We start from the raw sequence: 10,909 nt of genomic DNA on the forward strand, positions 1-10,909 counted from the left end.
AAATAAATAAATAAAAGTGTACAAAAGGGCAAGTGTTCCAATGTCTACGATATGAAAATGTCTTCGATATGAACACGTCTCAGATTACGTCTCTTATCGAGTGCTCGGTACCGTGCCTGAGAAACATGAATGCCAAGTGAGTGATAGACCGCATGATCGGGATTTCCTACACTTATAAAAATGAAATAAATGCTAAAGAAAAAGAAAGAGCTAAAAAGGGTAGAAAGCCTCAAACATAAAAATACAAAGATTCAAAAGCAAGGTTGCACACCTTGGGGACTTATCTAGGGTCTTGAGCCTTTATCCCTTTCTTCTATAACCTTTAGCTTAACCACGTTATAACCCTTAAAAAGACCTTTTTGAGGTATACACACACTTGTGTGAGGTTCGGCTAGAGCTACTGATATGTCTATTTTATATAGTGTTTTACCCCCGTCCCGTGGTCATTATTAGTAGTGTTTTTGGCTCTTTCGGGCCACTTTTATTACTAATATGTGTTTCTAGTGTTTTCGTAGTTTTGGTTAAGTTTTGCAGGGAATTGCACCTTTGGAGCATTTTCCCGGGATTTTTATGAAGCGACTACGAGCATTGGAGGAACACGACCACTTTTGGAGGCCAAGGCCGGCTAGAGCCATCGAGTCGGTGATTAAGGGCTCGGTTATTTGGATCACGAGGCAATTGGACCATGTATTTGAGACCCGAGAGGAAATATGGATTGCGCCGAGAAATCTAGCCCAATCGAAGTCGAAGCCTTGAAGATGAAGACCGGGCCCGATCGGGAAAGTATACGTCCGATCGGGCGGCTGCGCGCATGGATACTATCAAGGAAAGGCGCGCCCGATCGGGTGAGTGTAGGCTCGATCGAGCGCGGCATATTAGACTGGGCGTGGTAAAAAAGGCGGGCCCGATCGGGCGCCCCTTTGCCCGATCGGGCGCCCCTTCGCATGATCGGGCGCGTGTTTTTCCTAGAGTCTGATTAAGTTTAGTTAATTCTTGTTTTAGGAGAAGTATTTATACGTTTTGTACGGATAATTAATGACCTTCTTTCTCTTAGACTTTCTCTCTCTACTTAGTATTTTTCTCTCTCTTAAATTCTCTCTAAACTCTTGTTCTTAATTCCTTCCTTAATTCCAGATTTGTTTTGGTACAATTTCTTCCCTTTTTAATTTCAGCTATTTTAATTGTTTTCTTGATTATGTTCTTATTTATTCATTTGATTGGTTTAGTTATGATGATTAGTGAGTAGTTTAATTCTAGGGTTTATGGGGATCCATAATTAATATGAAGGGATAGTTTGTTATTATTGATTGTTGATATTACATGATAATTTCCTATTGAATTGTTTTAATTCTTTGAAATTAGATTATGAATCGAGCAGATGTAATTTGATTGTGAATGTTTAGCAATATTGAATTGATGAATCGAGCAGATGTTGATTTAATATTAAAGGCTATTTTTAATAGGAACTTAGGTCTAATAAATTGCGAGAGCCTGTTAGATCTTTGTTGATTAATAAATTGCGAGAGCCTGTTAATCATGTTATCTATGCATTGTTAATTATTAATTACTTCGTTCTATCCCGGAATATTAATTATTGGTGAACCTGTGACCCTAGGTTTCCTTATTATTGATTCTTTTCTCCCTAAACTCATTCTTCGTAGTATAGAATTCCCATTTAAGATATTGGTTACTTAGATAATTTAGATTATATTAATCAATTAGAATGAAAAAGACCTGTTTCCCTGTGGAGTTCGACCCTACTTCCCTCTCTACCTTAGTTAGTGATTTAGGTAATTATTTTTGATTAGGGGATACGACTTTACCCTGTCAAATTTGGCGCCGTTGCCGAGGAAACGGTTTTATTTTTATTTTCTGATTATATTTTTGTAGTCTAGATTATCCCCCCTTTTTGCCTCAGAGAACATTAGTTCTTTGAGGCAAATCTCATATTTGTCTTTAGTTCTTTGTTTATGCCCAGGTGTTCTAGATCAGGTGACATCCCTTTTGATCCTGAGATCGTGCGTTCTTTTCATAGGCAAAGGAGACTCTATAGACAAATTCTGGCGGGTTCTGAGGAGGACAACGATCGAAGAGATCCTCCCCCTGATTCTAGTGATACAGATATTCCTTCAGATTCAGAATCAGAGATGACGGCCCAGAAGAAACTCAGCGATTATTCGCAACCGAAGCTCACAGATTTCCCGCACCTTACTCCTACTCCGGCTCTAGACGGAGTTCAATTTGAGATCAAGCCCCAATTTATCACTATGATAGAGAGGAAGCAGTTCAGCGGAGCTAAGGGTGAAGATCCTAATCTTCACATCGCAGATTTTTGCCAATATTGTAACACCATTAGACAAGTCGGGGTTACGCAGGACCAAAACAGGGAGATTCTTTTTCCCTTTTCTTTATGTGGAAAAGCAAAATTATGGTTTAATGGTTTGAATAGAACTGCACTTGGTATTACTGACTGGGAAACTGTTGCTTTGAATTTTTATAATAAATATTATCCTGCAGAGAGAACAGCGGTACTAAGAAGTGCTATTCAGAACTTCGCTCAAGAGGTCGACGAAACATTATATGAGGCTTGGGAGAGGTTCAAGGATATACAAAGAGAGTGCCCCCACCACAATCTAGCACAATGGCAATTGATCCAAGCATTCTATAATGGACTTGGAAATTCTTCCAGATCAGTATTAGATTCGGCAGCTAGTGGGAGGTTTATGAATTTAAATGTGGATGATGCAGGACAGGTTATCGAAGACATGGCAATACACAATTCTCAATATGGGAATCCGAGGGGGTTTGCAAATAAGGGAAAACATAATGTCGATTCTGTATCCTTTTTGCAAGCTCAATTAACATCTATTTGTCAAAAATTAGATAATCTTACTGCTGCTCCTAACTCTGTAGCTAATGTTTCTGCTGTTTCTAACCATGAGGCTTTTTGTGAAAATTGTGGAATTGTAGGTCATTGGGAGCAAGATTGTAGGAGCTCTATGGAACAAGTTAATGACTTTCAAACCTATAGGCAAAATAACCCCTATTCCAATTCCTACAATGCCGGTTATAAAAACCATCCTTATCTTTCATACCGGAGTACCAATGTACAAAACCCTCCACCTCCACAACAACCACAACAGCAGCCCCCACCACAGCAAAAATATTACCATCCTAATGCCGGCCAGAAAAGCCAAGCATCACCCTCATCATCTTCCGACCCTGCCATGACAGAAATTAGAGCGATGCTAGCTAATATGCAAAAGCATATGGAGAGTAGGGATGCGCAAATTGATTCTATTCTAGCCCATAATAAAATCATGGACAATCAAATTGCACAACTTTCATCTACCCTACAATCTCGTCAGCAGGGAGCTCTACCATCACAACCTATCCATCCTACAGATCATGCTAATGCAATCACTCTAAGGAGTGGTTCACATTATGATGGACCTCCTATGCCAAAGGAATATGGACTAGTTCCTGATCTAGATTCCTCTACACTAAACAGTAATCCTGCTAGCCCTGCAGGGCTACAAAAAGATACTAACCCTACTAATGTTTCTGTGCAGGGTAAATTGCAGGATAAGGGAGGAGATGTGCAGAGCCCAGTTATCAAGCTTCCATTCCCTAATAGACAACTGAAGAGTAAGCTTGATAAACAATTCGGTAAGTTTTTAGAGGTTGTGAAAAACCTGCAGGTAACAGTTCCTTTCACTGATTTAATCACTCAAGTACCTGCTTATGCTTAATTCATGAAAGACATTCTAACTAGGAAAAGGGCCTTTAATGAAGTAGAAACTGTAGCTTTCACAGAGGAGTGTAGTGCTTATTTGCAAAATAAATCACCTCCTAAATTAAAGGATCCCGGTAGTTTTTCTATCCCTTGTCACATTGGGAATGTTTTTATTGATAAAGCTTTATGTGATCTGGGTGCTAGTGTCAGTGTCATGCCATCATCTATATGTGCTAAATTAAATATGGGGGAATTAAAAATTACTAATATAACTTTGCAAATGGCAGATCGTTCGATAAAATATCCCTTAGGTATTTTGGAGGACGTACCTGTCAGAGTTGGTAAATTTTTTATTCCTGTTGATTTTGTTGTTTTAGATATGGCAGAGGACACACAAATACCCATTATATTAGGTAGGCCTTTCCTCCACACTGCAGGAGCTATTATTGATGTGAAAAATGGTAAACTAACCCTTTCTGTAGGTGACGATAATGTTACCTTTAATTTAGGGAAGGTTTTGAAAGGGCCTATGTTAGAGGAAAATTGTTGTTATATTGATACAATTGATATAATGGACGATATTTGTGTTGATAGCTTGTCACAGGTTCTTGCGAAGGATCCCTTGGAGGAAGTTCTCTGCGGGAATTTATCTAGCGACAATGCAAGCATTTGGGGTAATGAGGTACAAAGTATTGAAAAAGCTCTTTCCTTAGAAGAGTTAAGCCCCAAGGAGACAATGAAGGTAGTAAATTTAGTTTAGGATTCAAAACCTGCAGAGGTCAAGAAACCTGAGCTAAAACCTATCCCTTCTCATTTAAAATATGTTTTTCTAGATGAGCAGGAACTACACCCCGTGATCATCAGTACTGCACTCATCGACCTACAATCTTCCCAACTTCTAGGGGTCCTCAAAACCCATAAGAAGGCTATAGGGTACAGTATTGATGATCTCAAGGGTATTAGCCCTGATTTTTGCATGCACAGGATTCATCTAGAGGAAAATTACAAGCCCTGCATTCAACCCCAACGAAGATTAAATCCAAACATGCAGGAAGTAGTCAAGAAAGAGGTGATGAAATTACTTGATGCAGGTATCATCTATCCTATTTCTGACTCCAAGTGGGTAAGTCCTGTGCAGGTAGTACCGAAGAAGGGTGGGATGACTGTGATAACTAATGATAAAAATGAATTAATTCCCACTAGAACTGTAACAGGGTGGCGTATGTGCATAGACTATCGTAGATTAAATATCGCCACTAAAAAGGATCACTTCCCTCTCCCCTTTATTGATCAAATGCTTGAGAGGTTAGCTAATCACAAATTCTTTTGCTATTTGGACGGGTATTCGGGATTTTTCTTAATTCCGATCCACCCTGAAGATCAGGAAAAGACCACCTTTACATGCCCTTATGGCACTTTTGCATATCGTAGAATGCCCTTTGGTTTATGTAATGCACCTGCTACCTTTCAACGTTGTATGATGAGCATTTTTTCTGATTTCATAGAGTCTATTATGGAGGTCTTTATGGATGATTTTAGCGTATATGGTTCTTCATTTGATTCATGCTTAATTAATCTCGCTAAAATTTTGAAAAGATGTGAAGAATGCAACTTAGTACTTAATTGGGAGAAATGTCACTTTATGGTGACAGAGGGAGTAGTCCTTGGCCATATTATATCTGATAAGGGCATACAAGTAGACAAAGCTAAAATATCAGTGATTGAGCAATTACCAACCCCAGTCAATGTTAAGGGAGTTAGAAGCTTCTTGGGTCATGCGGGGTTTTATCGCCGCTTTATCAAAGATTTCTCTAAAATTGCTAAACCACTGACACAACTTTTGCTCAAGGATGCCCCATTTATTTTTATTGATGAGTGTCTTGAGGCTTTTAACAGGATAAAGCAAGCTTTGATATCGGCACCCATCATATGTGCTCCCGATTGGAACCTCCCTTTCGAGATCATGTGTGACGCAAGTGACTTTGCACTAGGAGCCATGCTCGGACAAAGGAAGGATAAGGTTTTGCATGCTATTTATTATGCTAGCAAAACCTTAGATGAAGTCCAAGTCAACTATGCCACCACAGAAAAGGAGTTTCTTGCTGTTATTTATGCTTTAGAAAAATTTAGATCATATCTAGTTGGTTCTAAAGTTATTGTTTTTACTGATCATGCAGCATTGAAATACTTGATAGCTAAGGCGGAATCAAAGCCAAGGCTACTCCGTTGGGTTCTCTTGCTCCAAGATTTCAATATTGAAATAAAAGATAAAAAGGGAGCAGAGAACGTAGTGGCAGACCACTTGTCACGTATCAGGTATGATGAGGGTAAGGATTCTTTACGTATAGATGATTCTATCCCTGATGACAACCTGCATGCAGTTGTAGAGCATCACCCTTGGTACGCTGATTTTGATAATTATATAGTGGGTGATACTCTACCTCCTGACTTGTCCTACCAACAGAAAAAGAAATTCCTTTATGATGTTGAACATTATTTTTGGGATGACCCTTTTTTGTTTCGTGAGTGTGCAGATGAATTATTTCGCAGGTGTGTTCCCGAATGGGAGGTTCACGGAGTCCTTACCAGTTGTCATACTTCACTCTATGGTGGACATCATGGCCCCACTAAAACGGTGGCTAAGATTAATGAGTCAGGCTTCTTTTGGCCTACTATGTTTAAAGATGCTAACACTTTTGTGCAGGCTTGTGACTCTTGCCAGAGGACTGGCAACATTTCGCGGAGGCATGAGATGCCCCAAACTGGGATTCTCGAAGTTGAAATATTCGATGTTTGGGGTATCGATTATATGGGGCCGTTCCCATCTTCCAATGGGAATTGTTACATACTTGTAGCCGTCGATTATGTGTCCAAGTGGGTAGAAGCCATAGCTTCACCAACAAATGATTCCAAGGTAGTCATTAAGCTCTTCAAGAAGATCATATTTCCCAGGTTTGGTGTTCCACGAGCTATTATCAGTGATGGGGGTACCCACTTCCATGAAAGACAATTGGATAACCTCCTCAAGAAGTATGGCGTATATCACAGAACAGGGCTTAGTTACCACCCTCAAACTAGTGGTCAAGTTGAGGTCTCTAATAGAGAAATCAATGCGATCCTAGAAAAGGTAGTAGCCAAGTCAAGGAAAGATTGGAGCATGAAGCTTGATGACACACTTTGGGCACACCGAACATCATTTAAGACACCGATCGGTACTTCACCTTATAGATTGGTCTATGGTAAGGCATGTCATCTTCCCGTAGAATTGGAGTACAAAGCTTTTTGGGCGATCAAAGAGCTTAATATGGATTCTAAGGCCGCAGGTAAGAAGAGACTCCTTCAACTCAATGAGTTGGATGAGTTTAGATTGTCGGCATATGATAGTGCGCGGATCTACAAGGAGAAGACCAAGAAGTGGCATGACAAGAGGATCCTACCAAGAGAGTTTGCACCGGGCGACAAGGTTCTTCTCTTTAATTCTAGATTGAAGATTTTCCCAGGAAAGTTGAAGTATAGATGGTCCGGTCCCTTCACTGTCACAAAGGTAAACAAATTTGGTTCGGTAGAGTTGGTGAATGACAAAGGTGAAGAATTCAAGGTGAATGGCCAAAGGTTGAAAGTGTATCATGAAGGTGCTACCATTAGAGATGTGGAGAAGACTCTCCTAACTCCACTTCCAACATGAGCTTCACGGTGGTGAGAAGGTCGTGCGGGACCTAGATAAACCAGCGCTTTGCGGGAGGCAACCCGTATTTCATGCTTTCTAGGCTAGTTTTCCTTTTCCTTAATTTTTCTTACTTTATTTTTATTTTATTTTATTTTATTTTTAGAGAGTGATATTTCACCAATTGTAAGTAAGAGTGATAGTTCACAAGGGGTCTTGGTGGACAAAGAACTTCTTCCGCATAAGCTCAATGCCAACGACATCCCAAAATTCAAGGCAACAGATAATCCTTATCTTCACTTAAGAGCCTTTGAAACTATGATGAACATTAAGGGGATTGATAAGAAAGTCTTTCATTCCTTGTTTTCCTTATCTCTTGCAACCGTTTGTCAACAATGGTTCTTCTCCCTTGACAAAGAGAAAACCTCTACTTGGGAATCGATAGTAAACGCTTTCATTGATAGGTACAAGTGCAATATTCAAGTTGAAACCGATTATAGATAACTTGAGATGCTAAGAAAAAAGAGAATGAAGGCTTTACTTCTTTCTTTAATAAATGGAGGGAAACTTCTGCTAAGATTATTGAGGTGCCCTCCGAAAAAGAATCTGTGACGATATTTATCAAGAATCTCCAAGAGAAGTATTCAAAGTATTTAAAATATCAACACAATTTGAATACTTTCAAGGCCGTTTATGACATCGGAATTGAAATCGAAGATGACCTCGCAAAGCAAAAAACTACTAACAATAGTAACCAAGGTGGCTGGAAAGGAAAGAAGAACGACAATCCTTCTTCTTTCGAAAACGCCCACTCTAGTAATAATGTTAGTACCTTTGACCATAATGGTGTCTTAGCCATGGACAATCAAGGATATAAAAAGAAACCAAGGAGAGAATTCACACCCATTGGAATGACCTACGATGCTGCTTTCGACCGTCTCTACGATCGAGGATTAATCAAACCAATTGGCCCTACCGAGGATCGAACGCCAGAAAATCGATCTTTGAGATGGAATCCCAACTCCTATTGCAAGTACCATCGAGGAAACAGTCATACCGCTGATGAATGCTACAGGTTTCAAAATCTCATTCAAGATCTCATAAAAGCAAAAAAGATCCCATTGCCTCTAGCTAGCGAGAAGACTGGGTGATGATGAAGCAAACAACACAAGACAAGAGGCGAGCTTCAACGACAAGATTTCATGACCTCTTCTTTTTCTTTTTTATTTACCCTTTCCCTAATAAGTCTAGCATAGGCACCTTTTTATTCCCCTTAGATTAATTTTGTAGATTATTTCTTTTTCCTTTAATAAAATGAGCATTTATTTTCTTGCATATGATCATTTCATTACATTGCATTTTAAAAAAAAAAAAATCCATGTCAAACTAAGCACAAGGTATACCAATGATTTGAGGCACCCCTTGTAGCTACATCATATTACCTTTCACCCTTCAAATATGCGATCCTTTCTTGATACACAACTTTGAGCCTCGTCTAACAATAGACCTTTTATTTTTCAACCTACATCTACCTAACTTTGGGATGGGATAATGTGAAACTTATGAAGTTTTCAATATCATAAGAAGCTTGAGTGACTTCAAAAGATTAAAATAGCAAAAATAGAAAAATAAATAAATAAAAGTGTACAAAAGGGCAAGTGTTCCAATGTCTTCGATATGAAAATGTCTTCGATATGAACACGTCTCAGATTACGTCTCTTATCGAGTGCTCGGTACCGTGCCTGAGAAACATGAATGCCAAGTGAGTGATAGACCGCATGATCGGGATTGCCCACACTTATAAAAATGAAATAAATGCTAAAGAAAAAGAAAGAGCTAAAAAAGAGTATAAAGCCTCAAGCATAAAAATACAAAGATTCAAAAGCAAGGTTGCACACCTTGGGGACTTATCTAGGGTCTTGAGCCTTTATCCCTTTCTTCTATAACCTTTAGCCTAACCACGTTATAACCCTTAAAAAGACCTTTTTGAGGTATACACACACTTGTGCGAGGTTCGGCTAGAGCTACTGATATGTCTATTTTATATAGTGTTTTACCCCCGTCCCGTGGTCATTATTAGTAGTGTTTTTGGCTCTTTCGGGCCACTTTTATTACTAATATGTGTTTCTAGTGTTTTCGTAGTTTTGGTTAAGTTTTGCAGGGAATTGCACCTTTGGAGCATTTTCTCGGGATTTTTATGAAGCGACTACGAGCATTGGAGGAACACGACCACTTTTGGAGGCCAAGGCCGACTAGAGCCATCGAGTCGGTGATTAAGGGCTCGGTTATTTGGATCACAAGGCAATTGGACCATGTATTCGAGACCCGAGAGGAAATATGGATTGGGCCGAGAAATCTAGCCCAATCGAAGTTCAAGCCTTGAAGATGAAGACCGGGCCCGATCGGGCAAGTATACGCCCGATCCGGCGGCTGCGCGCATGGATGCTATCAAGGAAAGGCGCGCCCGATCGGGTGAGTGTAGGCTCGATCGGGCGCGGCATATTAGACTGGGCGTGGTAAAAAAGGCGGGCCCGATCGGGCGCCCCTTCGCCCGATCGGGCGCGTGTTTTTCCTAGAGTCTGATTAAGTTTAGTTAATTCTTGTTTTAGGAGAAGTATTTATACGTTTTGTACGGATAATTTATGACCTTATTTCTCTTAGACTTTCTCTCTCTACTTAGTATTTTTCTCTCTCTTAAATTCTCTCTAAACTCTTGTTCTTAATTCCTTCCTTAATTCCAGATTTGTTTTGGTACAATTTCTTCCCTTTTTAATTTCAGCTATTTTAATTGTTTTCTTGATTATGTTCTTATTTATTCATTTGATTGGTTTATTTATGATGATTAGTGAGTAGTTTAATTCTAGGGTTTATGGGGATCCATAATTAATATGAAGGGATAGTTTGTTATTATTGATTGTTGATATTACATGATAATTTCCTATTGAATTATTTTAATTCTTTGCAATTAGATTATGAATCGAGCAGATGTAATTTGATTGTGAATGTTTAGCAATATTGAATTGATGAATCGAGCAGATGTTGATTTAATATCGAGCAGATAAATCGAGCCTGTTAGATCTTTGTTGATTAATAAATTGCGAGAGCCTGTTAATCATGTTATCTATGCATTGTTAATTATTAATTACTTCGTTCTATCCCGGAATATTAATTATTGGTGAACCTGTGACCCTAGGTTTCCTTATTATTGATTCTTTTATCCCTAAACTCATTCTTCGTAGTATAGAATTCACATTTAAGATATTGGTTACTTAGATAATTTAGATTATATTAATCAATTATAATTAAAAAGACCCGTTTCCCTGTGGAGTTCGACCCTACTTCCCTATCTACCTTAGTTAGTGATTTAGGTAATTATTTTTGATTAGGGGATACGACTTTACCCTGTCAGCTACGTTCGGCCTGATTCCTAACGGATACGTAGGCAACCTCACAAAGGGGTGCGGTCGTAATAAACATGCATTCATATTTACATTCATAATTGATCATGC

The 10,909-nt window shown here is 39.1% G+C and overlaps 1 non-coding gene across 1 annotated transcript; it reads right to left on the reverse strand.

Annotated features, from left to right (window-relative positions):
- Positions 1 to 2,528: 2,528 nt before the first annotated feature.
- LOC145557108 (small nucleolar RNA R71) lies at positions 2,529 to 2,635 on the reverse strand. The gene has a single exon (XR_014092181.1). It is a non-coding gene; the product is annotated as a small nucleolar RNA R71 (small nucleolar RNA).
- Between the last annotated feature and the right edge of the window lie 8,274 nt (positions 2,636 to 10,909).

This window comes from Chenopodium album, chromosome 8, assembly GCF_948465745.1.
Source record: "Chenopodium album chromosome 8, dcCheAlbu1.1, whole genome shotgun sequence".
Taxonomy (NCBI): domain Eukaryota; kingdom Viridiplantae; phylum Streptophyta; class Magnoliopsida; order Caryophyllales; family Amaranthaceae; genus Chenopodium; species Chenopodium album.